General features: G+C 43.8%; 1 pseudogene; it reads right to left on the bottom strand.

Annotated features, from left to right (window-relative positions):
• Positions 1-409: 409 nt before the first annotated feature.
• LOC135530608 (medium-chain acyl-CoA ligase ACSF2, mitochondrial-like) lies at positions 410-17,466 on the bottom strand (annotated as a pseudogene).
• Between the last annotated feature and the right edge of the window lie 1,237 nt (positions 17,467-18,703).

The following is an 18,703-nucleotide window of genomic DNA, read 5'->3' as shown; positions in this document are numbered from 1 at the left end:
GGGACACACCCGGGCCCCAGGTGTGCCCCTTGTCGCTGACGACGCTCCTCCCACCGGCATCCTAATAAGGAATATGGCAAACAGAGTGGGAGGGTTGTCACAGACTTCACCCACCTCTACCATGTCACTCTGAGCTCTGTCAGCCTGTTGTTCTGTCCCCATAGATACAGGTTTGGAACTAAGCATTGTAACTCTGCCTAACAACACATTTGTACATACCAACGTTTGGCATTATTTCAGATGTCTTTATGGCATGTTTAAAATGAAGAACCTGAGTTTGACTATTGTACATCAGTCCAAGATCACATATCATGATGTACAACTAGTTGTCCAGTCTGTTCGATAAAATGAAATAAAGGTATTGAAAAATAAGTAAAGAGTTGTTGCACATCACTCATGAACCAAAACATAACAGAGCTTAGACTTTATTTTTGCTCTTGGTTTTATTGAAATATAGCAATATATTGCTGTAACAGACACAGAGCCTTTGTAACCAATCTCTCTCCAGCTGGAACCAATAGTCTGTCTGGGTCCCTCTGTCCATCACAGACCCAGTGTCTTCTCCATCTCCTCCCTCAGTTTGATCTTCTGGACCTAGGAAAGGACAAACACAGCGGTGATCAACACAGTCGTCTGTGCTGGTAGTAATATCATTCACCTGGATAAGTTGATTTGTTTAGTGTTGTCATCCTACCTTTCCAGAGGCAGTCAGTGGATAGCTGTCCACAAACACCACATAGTGGGGGATCTTGAAGTGAGAAATCTGGAACAAGTATAAAGAGTTACTCTTCTTGTTCACATAAGACATGTTGCCGATGCTTTGTAATGATGGACTGACCAAAAGACTAGTTAAAACGACTCCAACCCAGTGGGATAACCATCTGGTTAAAACGACTTCAACCCAGTGGGATAACCATCTGGTTAAAACGACTTCAACCCAGTGGGATAACCATCTGGTTAAAACGACTTCAACCCAGTGGGATAACCATCTGGTTAAAACGACTTCAACCCAGTGGGATAACCATCTGGTTAAAATGACTTCAACCCAGTGGGATAACCATCTGGTTAAAACGACTTCAACCCAGTGGGATAACCATCTGGTTAAAACGACTTCACCTCAGTGGGATAACCATCTGGCTAAAACGACTTCAACCCAGTGGGATAACCATCTGGTTAAAACGACTTCACCTCAGTGGGATAACCATCTGGTTAAAACGACTTCAACCCAGTGGGATAACCATCTGGTTAAAACGACTTCAACCCAGTGGGATAACCATCTGGTTAAAACAACTTCAACCCAGTGGGATAACCATCTGGTTAAAACAACTTCAACCCAGTGGGATAACCATCTGGTTAAAACGACTTCACCTCAGTGGGATAACCATCTGGTTAAAACGACTTCAACCCAGTGGGATAACCATCTGGTTAAAACGACTTCAACCCAGTGGGATAACCATCTGGTTAAAACAACTTCAACCCAGTGGGATAACCATCTGGTTAAAACAACTTCAACCCAGTGGGATAACCATCTGGTTAAAACGACTTCAACCCAGTGGGATAACCATCTGGTTAAAACGACTTCAACCCAGTGGGATAACCATCTGGTTAAAACGACTTCAACCCAGTGGGATAACCATCTGGTTAAAACGACTTCAACCCAGTGGGATAACCATCTGGTTAAAACGACTTCAACCCAGTGGGATAACCATCTGGTTAAAACAACTTCAACCCAGTGGGATAACCATCTGGTTAAAACGACTTCAACCCAGTGGGATAACCATCTGGTTAAAACGACTTCAACCCAGTGGGATAACCATCTGGTTAAAACAACTTCAACCCAGTGGGATAACCATCTGGTTAAAACAACTTCAACCCAGTGGGATAACCATCTGGTTAAAACAACTTCAACCCAGTGGGATAACCATCTGGTTAAAACAACTTCAACCCAGTGGGATAACCATCTGGGATAACCATCTGGTTAAAACGACTTCACCTCAGTGGGATAACCATCTGGTTAAAACGACTTCACCTCAGTGGGATAACCATCTGGTTAAAACGACTTCACCTCAGTGGGATAACCATCTGGGTAAAACGACTTCAGCCCAGTGGGATAACCATCTGGTTAAAACGACTTCACCTCAGTGGGATAACCATCTGGGATAACCATCTGGTTAAAACGACTTCACCTCAGTGGGATAACCATCTGGGTAAAACGACTTCAACCCAGTGGGATAACCATCTGGTTAAAACGACTTCAACCCAGTGGGATAACCATCTGGGATAACCATCTGGGATAACCATCTGGGATAACCATCTGGGATAACCATCTTGTGTTCAATCCCCAGGTGACTTGTTCCTTTCTGTCTCACCTGTCCCTTGCAGAAGTCTCTGATCTCCTCTCTGCTGCAGTCCAAGCCCTCCTTCAGTCTGATACAGGCACACACCTGTTCCCCCAACCTCTCATCTCTCACGCCAATCACCTGGGGAGAAAGAGAGGTGGACAAGACAGGGAGAGAAAATAAACACCTGGGCCTCCTGTATGTTGGGATGGTTCTCACCTGGGCCTCCTGTACGTTGAGATGGGTGTGGTTCTCACCTGGGCCTCCTGTACGTTGGGATGGGTGTGGTTCTCACCTGGGCCTCCTGTACGTTGGGATGGGTGTGGTTCTCACCTGGGCCTCCTGTACGTTGGGATGGGTGTGAAGGAACTTCTCTATCTCAGCAGGGTAGATGTTCTCTCCTCCACGTATGATCATGTCCTTTATACGTCCCACTATACGGCAGTACCCAAACCTGTCCAGACTGGCTATGTCACTGTGGAGACATTCACAGTTGATGCTCGCGCTCACTTTTCATCTGTTTGTTTCTCTGTGTGTCTTTATCTCTCGCTCGCTCCCTCCGTCTCTTTCTCCATCTCATTTCTTACCCGGTTCTGTACCAGCGGTCTTTGGCGATAGCCTCACTGGTCTTGTCTGGGTCGTCCCAGTACTCCAACATAACAGAGTAAGCTCTGATCAGCAGCTCTCCTGGATCCCCCAGAGGAACCACCTCTCCAGAGGACACATCCACCACCTTCGCCTGGCCAGGAGAACACAGGTAGGGTTTCATGTGTGTTTTAAAGAAGGAGGAGTATAAACATTACACATACTGCATGTAGATGATTTAGGAGCCTGACATTAGACACACGACTCTCTCTTCTCTGTCTCTGTCCTCTCACTTGCTCACACACACACACACACACACACACAGTCTGGTGTCAGTTAAGTTTTGATACCTCAGTGTGGTTCAGGATACATCCCACTGTCTCAGTCTTCAGTTCCTCGTTGTCTCGTGGGTAACCCACAAATGCCGCAGGGCTGTTCTCTGTGGTCCCGTAGCCTATCTGATGTTACCAAGGGAACGTTGTGTTACCCCATACAGATGATAAAGTATCCAATTTGTAAGTCGCTCTGGATAAGAGCGTCTGCTAAATGACTTAAATGTAAATGTATATTATACACACAGACAGAGAAAAAGATGGGAAGGACTTACTATCATATCCTTGACATTCATATCAGTTTTGAGTTTCCTCATGACTTCTGGAGGACAAAGAGACCCACCCGTAAACCCTGGAACACAACAACAGAAATCACAACCACCATCCTACCGGGGCACAAATACTATACTACTGCTTTATACAGCATATTAATCAACCGCCACCCTTCACAAATACTATTACTGTATTACCAATACATTATACTACTGCAATCTGCAGTTGAAAAATAAAACAAATTGACACCCCGCACTGTTTTGGTAAAGATCTGAGGGATTGGGGCGGAGACATGTAACCACTCTCAAATTCATAGAGAGCTGTGGATGAAAGGCCTGACAATCCATAATATACAAATGATTGTTTTAGGAGGGCATCAGACAGAGACCATTTAGTCTCATTTTGCGACCCTTTGACTTGGCTGTGGATGTAGAAAAACTGCTGGTCACCTCACTCAAAACTTCTTATTGTTTTGGCCAGATAAAATCATGACTTGGTCAAGCAGTACGCCTAAAGTAAAGTGAATTGAGTCCTGCCATGAAAGTGTCCATTTCGCCGGGGCCAGCTGCTGTGATGAACCAGCCACGCCCTCTCCTTCCAACTATCTATTTAGTGGAAGAGAGAAATGCTCTCTTTCAAAATGCAGTTGCATGAAAAACACAAGTTTTGAAAACATGTTGTTAGTTGAAGAGAGGAAGGGTCTCCACTTTCTAGGGTATGATCACTTTCTCAAGTCTCAATACTGAGCGACAGGCACTGTTTTAAAAAACAACATTTCTGTTATGTCTTTGAGATGCAGAGAGCGTGAGGTACACGTTGGCGCTGAGTCCTAGTAGACTATCACTGGATTGTTTTTAGGGCATTCAATGTACTGCAATTAATCGAATACACGGCTAAACATCAGCAATATTCACAGTTAGCGATCTAGCTAATGTGTTTTCAGTTTTCATTTAGTGGTGAATTAGTCCCAAATGAATTAGCCTATTAGCTAGTGCACACAAACATGTAGGCCAATGGATCTCTATTGAGCAAAACAAATCTGACATTTCCAGAGCCCTAGTTTGACAATAAAATAAAAAATATAGCAACAAAAAGCTAATTGACGCTTCGCTAAGCTTCACCCCAGAATGTTGGGCAACCAATCGCAGCGTTCCAATGCTTGTCACTGTGATTCCTGAAATCCAGAGCCTTTGAGGATTTTTCTAAATTATTATTTTGTTACAATGTTAGCTAACTCAGCTGGTTAGCTAGCTCTCTGTCTCATTGACCACCAAACATTGCTAATGCTAGCTAGTTAGCTAGCCACTTAATATAACTTGTTTTCTCTAAAATGTATGGAAGCCAGCTAAGTTTGCCATATTATGGATTCAACTCATATCTGCTGTCGACATCAGGATACGATTTGAGAACACTAGTTATGTCCAAAAGTGGTTAGTAGCTTTGACTGCATGCTGACAGTGACTTCAGAGCCATTCAGTGGCTAGCCACACTACAAACCTAATTTGACCAGGTTCCCGTGAAGCATTTATAATGACAGTCCATCACAACATATCAGAGAGCTTCCTAATTAGTAAGGGTCATCTGTGTTTAATTTATGTCAGCGGTTTGGGGGGGGGGGGACCTAGCGAATGTTTTAGTTTGCAGATCAAAATGACCTGAATCATGCCTTACTGCTTGGACATGTTTGATTGAAAAATGTATTTATTTAATCATACCACCTTTTTAAACCACAGTGAATGCCTTCATAAGATGATTATAAAGTGTTTATATTGAGTAACTAAATATTGGTGCAACCAGCAGAAATTGTTAGTGGCACCAGAGACACCAACTGGACATGTTAGTCAAGAACCTCAAAACAGGGTTAAAACAGGGCTAAAACAGGGTTAAAACAGGGTTAAAACAGGGTTAAAACAGGTTAAACCAAGGTTAAAACAGGTTTAAAACAGGGTTAAACCAAGGTTAAAACAGGTTAAACCAGGGTTAAAACAGGTTTAAAACAGGGTTAAAACAGGGTTAAAACAGGTTAAAAACAGGGTTAAAACAGGTTAAAACAGGTTAAAACAGGGTTAAAACAGGGTTAAAACAGGTTAAAACAGGGTTAAAACAGGTTAAACCAAGGTTAAAACAGGTTTAAAACAGGGTTAAACCAAGGTTAAAACAGGGTTAAAACAGGTTTAAAACAGGTTTAAAACAGGGTTAAAACAGGTTAAAACAGGTTAAAACAGGGTTAAACATGGTTAAAACAGGGCTCCAGACTAACGTTTACAAACACTGGAGTAAAACAGACTTTTATTTTTGGTTATGGTGGGGTACGTCAGCTGAACTAAGCTGGTATTTGTAAGTTATATTATTCAAGAATCAATGGGTACATGAATTTAATATATACAGTATATCACAAAAGTGAATACACCCCTCACATTTTTGTAAATATTTGAGTATATCGTTTCATGTGACAACACTGAAGAAATGACACTTTGCTACAATGTAAAGTAGTGAGTGTACAGCTTGTATAAGTGTACATTTGCTGTCCCCTCAAAATAACTCAACACACAACCATTAATGTCTAAACTGCTAGCAACAAAAGTGAGTACACCCCTAAGTGAAAATGTCCAAATTGGGCCCAAAGTGTCAATATTTTGTGTGGCCACCATGATTTTCCAGCACTGCCTTAACCCTCGTGGGCATGGAGTTCACCAGAGCTTCACAGGTTGCCACTGGAGTCCTCTTCCACTCCTCCATGACGACATCACGGAGCTGGTGGATGTTAGAGACCTTGCACTCCTCCACCTTCCGTTTGAGGATGCCCCACAGATGCTCAATAGGGTTTAGGTCTGGAGACATGCTTGGCCAGTCCATCACCTTTACCCTCAGCTTCTTTAGCAAGGCAGTGGTCGTCTTGGAGGTGTGTTTGGGGTCGTTATCATGTTGGAATACTGCCCTGCGGCCCAGTCTCTGAAGGGAGGGGGATCACGCTCTGCTTCAGTATATCACAGTACATGTTGGCATTCATGGTTCCCTCAATGAACTGTAGCTCCCCAGTGCCGGCAGCACTCATGCAGCCCCAGACCATGACACTCCCACCCCACATGCTTGACTGTATGCAAGACACACTTGTCTTTGTACTCCTCACCTGGTTGCCGCCACACACGCTTGACACCATCTGAACCAAATAAGTTTATCTTGGTCTCATCAGACCACAGGACATGGTTCCAGTAATCTTTCTTGTGCATCATCTTTAGAAGAGGCCTCCTTCTGGGACGACAGCCATGCAGACCAATTTGATACAGTGTACGGCGTATGTTCTGAGCACTGACAGTCTTCTTCAGTGTTGTCACATGAAAAGATATACTCAAATATTTACAATAATGTGAGGGGCGTACTCCTTTTGTGATATACTGTCCAAAATAATGGATGTAGCAACTGCAAATGACCCCTTTCAGCTTAAACTTTACCACAGCAATTCAGTTTATTTTTATGTATTTCCAGCCATCAAACAACAGTCGACACAAACAAACCTCAAATCTCTCACCAGATTCAACTGAGGACAGGTCATAGTTGTGTAGGTCAGGCTGTCCAAGCATGTCAATGTACATGGTAGGAGTTCCGTAGAGGAAATTACACCTGAAACAGAGAACACAGAGAGGTATTTAGTGTATTATAGAGGTTCATTCTCAATGTGCTCAGGGGCAGCTATTTATATTATTCTTATTACAACAGACTGACGTGAAATATCTCTATTGTAAGTCTCCAGGATGTGTAAGTCACTTAAGGAATAGGTTCCTAAACTTTACTACCTTTCATTCTGAATGGCCTCCAGGTTGGCACGGCTGTCGTACCCAGCAGAGGGGAAGACCAGGGTGATGCCATGCAGTGCCATGCACATCCCTCCGATCACTGAGCCTATGCAGTGGTAAAGGGGAACAGGAACACACGCTCTTATAGGCTGAAGGGGAAGCAAAAAGAGCAGAGGTTACATGAGAAAAGTAGGAGAGAAGAGAGACAGATAGAGAGAGAGAGACACAGCAAGAGAGAGACAGAGAAAGAGAGACACAGGGTCAGAGAGAGAGAGAGAAAGAGACACAGAGAGAGAGATTGACAGAGAGAGAGAAAGTCACAGAGTCACAGAGAGAAAGAGAGACAGAGAGAGAAAGAGACACACACAGAGAGAAAGAGTCACAGTGAGAAAGAGAGAGAGAGAGAGAGAAAGTCAGAGAGAGAGAAAGAGACACAGAGAGAGAGAGAGAGAGAAAGTCACAGAGAGAGAGAGACAGAGAGAGAGAGTCACAGAGAGAGAGAAAGAGAGACAGTAGACAGAGAGTCACAGAAAGAGAGAGTTCCACAGAGAGAGAGACACAGAGAGAGAGTCAGACCAGTCACAGAGAGAGAGAGAGAGAGTCACAGAGAGAGAGTTCCCTACAAAGTAGACACAGACTAATAGTTCCCTACAGAGAGAAAGAGTCACAGAGAGAGAGTCATAGAGAGACTGTTGTTCCCTACAGACCAGTAGTCACAGAGAGAGAAAGAGACTGTTGTTCCCTACAGACCAGAGACAGAAAGAGAGTCACTGATACTGTGAGAGAAAGACTGATACTGTTGTTCTACAGACCAGTAGACAGAGAGACAGACTAAGAGAGTCACAGTGACTGTTGAGAAGAGACAGACTAATACTGTTGTTCACAGAGAGAGAAAGACCAGTAGTCAGACTAATACTGTTGTTCCCTACAGACCAGTAGACAGACTAATAGACAGAATAGAGACCAGAGAAGAGACACAGACAGACTAATACTGTTGAGATAATAATAGTCAGACAGACATGTCTCCACATCAGACAGACCTTCCAGTTGAATCCAGATATAGACAGACTAATACTGTTGACCCAGTAGACAAAATACAGACCAGTAGCAGTTGTTGTTCCCTACAGACCAGACATCAGACAGACTAATTGTTGGTACAGACCAGGAGAGGGTACAGACCAGGCACTAATACTGTTGTTCCCTACAGACCAGTAGACAGACTAATACTGTTGTTCCCTACAGACCAGTAGACATCAGACAGACTAATACTGTTGTTCCCTACAGACCAGTAGACAGACTAATACTGTTGTTCCCTACAGACCAGTAGACAGACTAATACTGTTGTTCCCTACAGACCAGTAGACAGATACTGTTGACAGACTAGACACAGATACTGTTGTTCCCTACAGACCAGTAGACAGACTAATACTGTTGTTCCCTACAGACCAGTAGACATAGACAGACTGATAGACAGACAGTAGATACTGTTGTTCCCTACAGACCAGTAGACAGACACTGTTGTTCCCTAGACAGACTAATACTGTTGTTCCCTACAGACCAGTAGACATCAGTTCCCTACAGACAGACTGTTGTTCCCCAGACCAGTACAGAATACTGTTGTACAGACCAGTAGACAGACTAATACTGTTGTTCCCTACAGACCAGTAGACATCAGACAGACTAATACTGTTGTTCCCTACAGACCAGTAGACAGATAGACAGACCAGTAGACAGACTGATACTGTTGTTCCCTACAGACCAGTACAGACCATCAGACAGACTAATACTGTTGTTCCCTACAGACCAGTAGACAGACTAATAGTTCCCTACAGACCAGACATCAGACAGACTGATACTGTTGTTCCCTACAGACCAGTAGACAGACTAATACTGTTGTTCCCTACAGACCAGTAGACAGACTAATACTGTTGTTCCCTACAGACCAGTAGACAGACTAATACTGTTGTTCCCTACAGACCAGTAGACAGATCTAATAGACAGACTAATACTGTTGTTCCCTACAGACCAGTAGACAGACTAATACTGTTGTTCCCTACAGACCAGTAGACAGACTGATACTGTTGTTCCCTACAGACAGTAGACAGACTGATACTGTTGACAGACCAGTCAGACAGACTAATACTGTTGTTCCCTACAGACCAGTAGACATCAGACAGACTAATACTGTTGTTCCCTACAGACCAGTAGACAGACTAATACTGTTGTTCCCTACAGACCAGTAGACAGACATACATACTAATACTGTTGTTCCCTACAGACCAGTAGACAGACTAATACTACAGACCAGTTGACTTACCCTACAGACCAGACTAATACTGTTGTTCCCTAGACAGACCACTGTTGACATACAGACCAGTAGACAGACTGATACTGTTGTTCCTACAGACCAGTAGACAGACTAATACTGTTGTTCCCTACAGACCAGTAGACAGACTAATACTGTTGTTCTACAGACCAGTAGACCTAATACTGTACAGACCAGTACAGACCAGACAGACTAATACTGTTGTTCCCTACAGACCAGTAGACATCAGACAGACTAATACTGTTGTTCCCATACAGACTGTTGTTCCAGTACAGACCAGTAGACAGACTAATACTGTTGTTCCCTACAGACAGACAGACAGTAGACAGACTAATACTGTTGTTCCCTACAGACCAGTAGACAGACTAATACTGTTGTTCCCTACAGACCAGTAGACATCAGACAGACTGATACTGTTGTTCCCTACAGACCAGTAGACAGACTAATACTGTTGTTCCCTACAGACCAGTAGACTAATATACAGACCAGTAGACAGACTAATACTGTTGTTCCCTACAGACCAGTAGACATCAGACAGACTAATACTGTTGTTCCCTACAGACCAGTAGACAGACTAATACTGTTGTTCCCTACAGACCAGTAGACAGACTAATACTGTTGTTCCCTACAGACCAGTAGACAGACTAATACTGTTGTTCCCTACAGACCAGTAGACAGACTAATACTGTTGTTCCCTACAGACCAGTAGACAGACTAATACTGTTGTTCCCTACAGACCAGTAGACAGACTAATACTGTTGTTCCCTACAGACCATAGACAGACTAATACTGTTGTTCCCTACAGACCAGTAGACAGACTAATACTGTTGTTCCCTACAGACCAGTAGACATAGACAGACTAATACTGTTGTTCCCTACAGACCAGACCAGTAGACAGACTAATACTGTTGTTCCCTACAGACCAGTAGACATCAGACAGACTAATACTGTTGTTCCCTACAGACCAGTAGACATCAGACAGACTAATACTGTTGTTCCCTACAGACCAGTAGACAGACTAATAGACAGACTGATACTGTTGTTTACAGACCAGTAGACATCAGACAGACTAATAGTACAGACCAGTAGACTCAGACAGACTAATACTGTTGTTCCCTACAGACCAGTAGACAGACTGATACTGTTGTTCCCTACAGACCAGTAGACATCAGACAGACTGATACTGTTGTTCCCTACAGACCAGTAGACATCAGACAGACTAATACTGTTGTTCCCTACAGACCAGTAGACAGACTAATAGACAGACTAGACAGAATACTGTTGTTCCCTACAGACCAGTAGACAGACTAATACTGTTGTTCCCTACAGACCAGTAGACATCAGACAGACTAATACTGTTGTTCCCTACAGACCAGTAGACAGACTAATACTGTTGTTCCCTACAGACCAGTAGACATCAGACAGACTAATACTGTTGTTCCCTACAGACCAGTAGACAGACTAATACTGTTGTTCCCTACAGACCAGTAGACATAATAGACAGACTGATAGACAGACTCAGACAGACTACTGTTGTTCCCTACAGACCAGTAGACAGTAGACAGACTAATACTGTTGTTCCCTACAGACCAGTAGACATCAGACAGACTAATACTGTTGTTCCCTACAGACCAGTAGACATCAGACAGACTAATACTGTTGTTCCCTACAGACCAGTAGACAGACTAATACTGTTGTTTCAGACCAGTAGACATCAGACCAGTAGACAGACCAGTAGACAGACTAATACTGTTGTTCCCTACAGACCAGTAGACAGACTAATACTGTTGTTCCCTACAGACCAGACATCAGACAGACTGATACTGTTGTTCCCTACAGACCAGTAGACAGACTAATACTGTTGTTCCCTACAGACCAGTAGACAGACTAATACTGTTGTTCCCTACAGACCAGTAGACAGACTGATACCCTACAGACCAGTAGACAGACAGACTAATACTGTTGTTCCCTACAGACCAGTAGACAGACAGACTAATACTGTTGTTCCCTACAGACCAGTAGACAGACTAATACTGTTGTTCCCTACAGACCAGTAGACAGACTGATACTGTTGTTCCCTACAGACCAGTAGACAGACTAATACTGTTGTTCCCTACAGACCAGTAGACAGACTAATACTGTTGTTCCCTACAGACAGTAGACAGACTAATACTGTTGACAGACCAGTAGACAGACTGATACTGTTGTTCCCTACAGACCAGTAGACACAGACAGTAAGACAGACTAGACAATACTGTTGTTCAGACCAGTAGACATCAGACAGACTAATACTGTTGTTCCCTACAGACCAGTAGACAGACTAATACTGTTGTTCCCTACAGACCAGACTAATACTGTTGACAGACTGATACTGTTGTTCCCTACAGACCAGTAGACAGACTAATACTGTTGTTCCCTACAGACCAGTAGACATCAGACAGACTAATACTGTTGTTCCCTACAGACCAGTAGACATCAGACAGACTAATACTGTTGTTCCCTACAGACCAGTAGACAGACTAATACTGTTGTTCCCTACAGACCAGTAGACAGACTAATACTCAGACAGACTGATACTGTTGTTCCCACAGACCAGTAGACAGACTAATACTGTTGTTCCCTACAGACCAGTAGACAGACTGATACTGTTGTTCCCTACAGACCAGTCAGACAGACTAATACTGTTGTTCCCTACAGACCAGTAGACAGACTAATACTGTTGTTCCCTACAGACCAGTAGACATCAGACAGACTAATACTGTTGTTCCCTACAGACCAGTAGACAGACTGATACTGTTGTTCCCTACAGACCAGTAGACAGACTGATACTGTTGTTCCCTACAGACCAGTAGACAGACTAATACAGTAGACATCAGACAGACCTGTTGTTCCCTACAGACCAGTAGACAGACTAATACTGTTGTTCCCTACAGACCAGTAGACAGACTAATACTGTTGTTCCCTACAGACCAGTAGACAGACTAATACTGTTGTTCCCTACAGACCAGTAGACAGACACTGTTGTTCCCTACAGACCAGTAGACAGACTAATACTGTTGTTCCCTACAGACCAGTAGACATCAGACAGACTAATACTGTTGTAGACAGACTAATCCCTACAGACCACTAATACTTACAGACCAGTAGACATCAGACAGACTAATACTGTTGTTCCCAGACCATTAGACAGACTAATACTGTTGTTCCCACAGACCAGTAGACAGACTGATACTGTTGTTCCCTACAGACCAGTAGACACAGACAGTACTGATTGTCCCCTAGACCAGTAGACAGACTAATACTGTTGTACAGACCAGTAGACATTAGACAGACTAATAGACTGCAGAACGATACTGTGTCCTAGACAGACTAATAGGACTGCTGTTCCCTACAGACCAGTAGACAGACTGATACTGTGTCCAGTAGACAGACTAATAGTTCCCTACAGACCAGTAGACAGACTAATACTGTTGTCCTAGACAGGGTCTGTTGGAAGGGGGGGGTCTGTGTCCTAGACAGGGTCGTGTCTGTGTCTAGACAGGGGTCTGTGTCCTAGACAGGGTGTCTGTGTCTAGACAGGGTCGTCTGTGTCCTAGACAGGGTCGTCTGTGTCCTAGACAGGGTCGTCTGTGTCCTGGACATCCTAGACCTGTGTCCTAAAGAAGGGTCGTCTGTGTCCTAGACAGGGTTCTTCTTCTTTCCAGGAACAGGAGACCTCAACAGGAGACGGATGTGAACTGTATGTTGATGGGGTCGTCGAAGGACAGTTTGGTCTGCAGGTCCTGCAGCTCCTGGTGGTGCTGTCTGCTTCCAGCCTGCATCACATCCTCTACATGTACAGTCCCTGTCTGTCTGCTGTCTGTCACAATCACCATACGCAGGTCTGGTAGTCTGGCAGGAGGAACACAGTAGGTTAACATTACAGTAACACAATGACCGTTACATTACAGTAACACAATGACCGTTACATTACATTAACACAATGACAGGTACATTACATGAACACAATGACCATTACCATAACAGGAACACAATGACAGTAACATTACAGTAACATTACAGTAACATTACAGTAACACAATGACCGTTACATTACAATAACACAATGACCAGTACATTACAGTAACACAATGACAGTTACATTACAGTAACACAATGACCGTTACATTACAGTAACACTGTCAATATTATTACAGTAACACAATGACAGCTACATTACAGTAACACTGCCAATATTATTACAGTAACACAATGACAGCTACATTACAGTAACATTACAGAAACACAATGCCAGTAACATTACAGTTACAGTGCATTTGGAAAGTATTCAGACCCCTTGACTTTTTCCTAAACATTTTGCGTTACAGCCTCATACTAAAATGTATTAAATATTTTTTTCCCCTCAACACCCCATAATGACAAAGCAAAAACAGGTTTTTAGAAATGTTTGCAAATTCATTCAAAATAAAAATGGAAAAATTAAATTTGCATAAGTATTCAGACCCTTTACTCAGTACTTTGTTGAAGCACCTTTGACACTACAAGTTCGGCAAACCTTTATTTGGGGAGTTTCTCCCATTCTGCTCTGCAGATCCTCTCAAGCTCTGTCAGATTGGACGGGGAGCGTCGCTACACAGCTATTTCCGGGTCTCTCCAGAGATGTTAGAACGGGTTCAAGCCCGGGCTCTGGCGGGGCCACTTCAGGGACATTCAGAGACTTGTCCCGAAGCCACTCCTGTGTTGTCTTGGCCGTGTGCTTAGGGTTGTTGTCCTGTTAGAAGGTGAACCTTTGCCCCAGTCTGAGGTCCTGAGCGCTCTGGAGAAGGGTTTCATCAAGGATCTCTCTCTACTTTGCTCCGTTCATCTTTCCCTCGATCCTAACTAGTCTCCAAGTCTCTGCCGCTGAAAAACATCCCCACAGGCTGAGGCTGCCACCACCATGCTTCACCATAGGGATGGTGAAGCATGGGTTCAATCTTGGTTTCTTCAGACCAGAGAATCTTTTTTCTCATGGTCTGAGAGTCATTTCGGTGCATTTGGCAAACTCCAAGCAGGCTGTCATGTGTATTTTACTGAGGAGTGGCTTCTGTCTGGCCACTCTACCATAAAGGCCTGATTGGTGGAACGCTGCAGACATGGTTGTCCTTCTGGGAGGTTCTCCCATCTCCACAGAGGAACTCTGGAGCTCTGTCTGGTTCTTGGTCACCTCCCTGACCAAGGACCTTCTCCCCCGATTGCTCAGTTTGGCCGGGCGGGCAGCTTAAGGGAGAGTCTTGGTGTTTCCAAACTTCTTCTATTTAAGAATGATGGAGGCCACTGTGTTCTTGGGGACCTTCAATGCTGTAGACATTTTTTTTGATACCCTTCCCCATATCTGTGCCTCGACACAATCCTGTCTCGGAGCTCTATGGACAATTCCTTTGACCTCAAGGCTTGGTTTTTGCTCGGACATACACTGTCAACTGTGGGACCTTATATAAACAGGTGAGTGCCTTTCTAAAACATGTCCAATCAATTCAATCTACCACAGGTGGACCCAAATCAAGTTGTAGAACCATCAAGGCTGATTAATGGAAACAGGATGCACCTGAGCTCAATTTACAGTCTCATAGTGAAGGGTCTGAAACTTATGTAAATAAGTTATTTCTGTTTTTTATTTGTAATAAATGTACAAACATTTCTAAAAAACAGTGTTCACTCTTTCATTATGGTGCATTGTGTGTAGATTGATGAGGATTTTATTTTTTGAATAAGGCTGTAATGTAACAAAATGCTGAAAAAGTCAACGGGCCTGAATACTTTCCGAATGCACTGTACATTACAGTAACGCAATGACCGTTACATTACAGTAACACAATGACTGTTACAGTAACAAAATGACCATTACAGTAACACAATGACTGTTACATTACAGTAACACAATGACCATTACAGTAACAAAATGACCATTACAGTAACACAATGACTGTTACAGTAACACAATGACTGTTACATTACAGTAACAAATGACCGTTACATTACAGTAACACAATGACTGTTACATTACAGTAACACAATGACCGCTACATTACAGTAACACAATGACCGTTACATTACAGTAACACAATGACTGTTACAGTAACAAAATGACCATTACAGTAACACAATGACTGTTACATTACAGTAACACAATGACCATTACAGTAACAAAATGACCATTACAGTAACACAATGACTGTTACAGTAACACAATGACTGTTACATTACAGTAACACAATGACCGTTACATTACAGTAACACAATGACTGTTACATTACAGTAACACAATGACCGGTACATTACAGTAACACAATGACCGTCACATTACAGTAACACAATGACCGTTACATTACAGTAACACAATGATAGTAACATTACAGCAACATTACAGTAACATCCTTCATTAGGTCCTCTACTGTCCCTGTCTGTCTCCATCCCCATCCAGTAACACAATGATAGTAACATTACAGTAACATTACTAACAGCCTTCATTAGGTTCCATTCTCCATCCCCACACAGATACTGAGGTTCCATTTACAGGTAGAAGACATCCGCCGGTGGTAATATTTCTTATTCAGAGTTGATCCAGCAGAGTTCCTGTGTTCCCTTCGACTGTGTTTCACATTAGCCAATACTTCTAATACACCATTTCTGATATACAGTATCACATGCCTTACTTTTATGTTCCTGCATCAGTAAAAGCAGGAAGTACATCACCTATGTCTCTACTTCCTTTCCTTTCAATTAGGCTGGTTTGGATTTGTCCCTGACCAAAATGGCTGCCATTATCATACCATTCAGGAACTTTGAGGGTTTATGACATAGCCCTTCTAGTAATTTAATGGGATCTCTACTATGGCTATAAATATGTTAGCCACAGACCACATATCTGATCAGGGTTCTATATCTATGATGTTAGCTATCCTGCTAGGTACTTGTTTACTTCATGATGCAGTAGTACAACATGTCTGTTGACGCAGTCATGGTCCAGTAGTACAATATGTCTGTTGACGCAGTCATGATGCAGTAGTACAATATGGCTGTTGACTCAGTCATGGTCCAGTAGTACAATATGTCTGTTGACGCAGTCATGATGCAGTAGTACAATATGTCTGTTGACTCAGTCATGATGCAGTAATACAATATTAACATACCTGGAGCTCCTGAAGACCCCTGACTCTGCTGTGTCCATCTCTGGGCAGATCTGTCTCAGCATGTCACAGAACCTCTGGGTCTTAAACTGGGTGGGACACACCACAGCTTTACACTGCACCTACAGAGACAGAGATAACAGAACCTCTGGGTCTTAAACTGGGTGGGACACACCACAGCTTTGCACTGCACCTACAGAGACAGAGATAACAGAACCTCTGGGTCTTAAACTGACACACCACAGCTTTACACTGCACCTACAGAGGAGATAACAGGGACACAGACAGCACCAGGGTCAGGATCAGTTCAGCTGTTCATTCAGTCTATCCAGGAAGTGTAAAACAGCACAGTTCTGGATAAGAACAAACCTTCCCCAGGGTGAACTCCAGCTCCTTCAGCTGATAGGCTGGGTTTATCGACACCTGTAGAGATTAGAACCATACTTTAATATTAGGACCAATAGATCCTAACAGATAATACATGTTCATTTTAGAATCTAATATAATAGCTCATCTTCACCAGTATGATGCCAGCCTTGGCTGTGGCAAACTGAAACAGGATCCAGTGGTATGTGTTGGGCCCCCAGACTCTAGTCTGTCCCCTCTCTTCAGACCCAGGGCCAGGAGACCTGCAGCGGCCTGGTCAACCTGGGGAGGGAGGAGGGAGACCATGACAGGAAGTAATATACAGGATGATGTCCGATATGTAAAGGCATTCTGCAGTTTGTGTATAAATGATTGGAATATATATTACAAAGCTGTTTATGTCTCTGTTGTTTCACCATGGATGTCCTAGTTAGCAGGCCTCAGGGTGTTACACCATGGATGTCCTAGTTAGCAGGCCTCAGGGTGTTTCACCATGGATGTCCTAGTTAGCAGGCCTCAGGGTGTTACACCATGGATGTCCTAGTTAGCAGGCCTCAGGGTGTTTCACCATGGATGTCCTAGTTAGCAGGCCTCAGGGTGTTTCACCATGGATGTCCTAGTTAGCAGGCCTCAGGGTGTTACACCATGGGTGTCCTAGTTAGCAGGCCTCAGGGTGTTTCACCATGGATGTCCTAGTTAGCAGGCCTCAGGGTGTTACACCATGGATGTCCTAGTTAGCAGGCCTCAGGGTGTTTCACCATGGATGTCCTAGTTAGCAGGCCTCAGGGTGTTACACCATGGATGTCCTAGTTAGCAGGCCTCAGGGTGTTTCATCATGGATGTCCTAGTTAGCAGGCCTCAGGGTGTTTCACCATGGATGTCCTAGTTAGTAGTAGGCCTCAGGCCTCAGGGTGTTTCACCATGGATGTCTAGTTAGCAGGCCTCAGGGTGTTTCACCATGGATGTCCTAGTTAGCAGGCCTCACCCATGGATGTGTTTCACCATGGATGTCCTACAAGCACCAGATGTTAGCAGGCCTCAGGGTGTTACACCATGGATGTCCTAGTTAGGCAGGCCTCAGGGTGTTACACCATGGATGTCCTAGTTTGCAGGCCTCAGGGTGTTACACCATGGATGTCCTAGTTTGCAGGCCTCAGGGTGTTACACCATGGATGTCCTAGTTAGCAGGCCTCAGGGTGTTACACCATGGATGTCCTAGTTAGCAGGCCTCAGGGTGTTTCACCATGGATGTCCTAGTTAGCAGGCCTCAGGGTGTTTCACCATGGATGTCTTAGTTAGCAGGCCTCACGGTGTTTCACCATGGATGTCCTAGTTAGCAGGCCTCAGGGTGTTACACCATGGATGTCCTAGTTAGCAGGCCTCGGGGTGTTACACCATGGATGTCCTAGTGAGCAGGCCTCAGGGTGTTACACCATGGATGTCCTAGTTAGCAGGCCTCAGGGTGTTTCACCATGGATGTCCTAGTTAGCATGCCTCAGGGTGTTTCACCATGGATGTC

The sequence above is a fragment of the Oncorhynchus masou genome, unplaced genomic scaffold (genome assembly GCF_036934945.1).
Source record: "Oncorhynchus masou masou isolate Uvic2021 unplaced genomic scaffold, UVic_Omas_1.1 unplaced_scaffold_1395, whole genome shotgun sequence".
NCBI classification, from domain to species: domain Eukaryota; kingdom Metazoa; phylum Chordata; class Actinopteri; order Salmoniformes; family Salmonidae; genus Oncorhynchus; species Oncorhynchus masou.
Note: the sequence above shows the minus strand (reverse complement) of the source record. Positions and strands in the feature narration are given on the sequence as shown.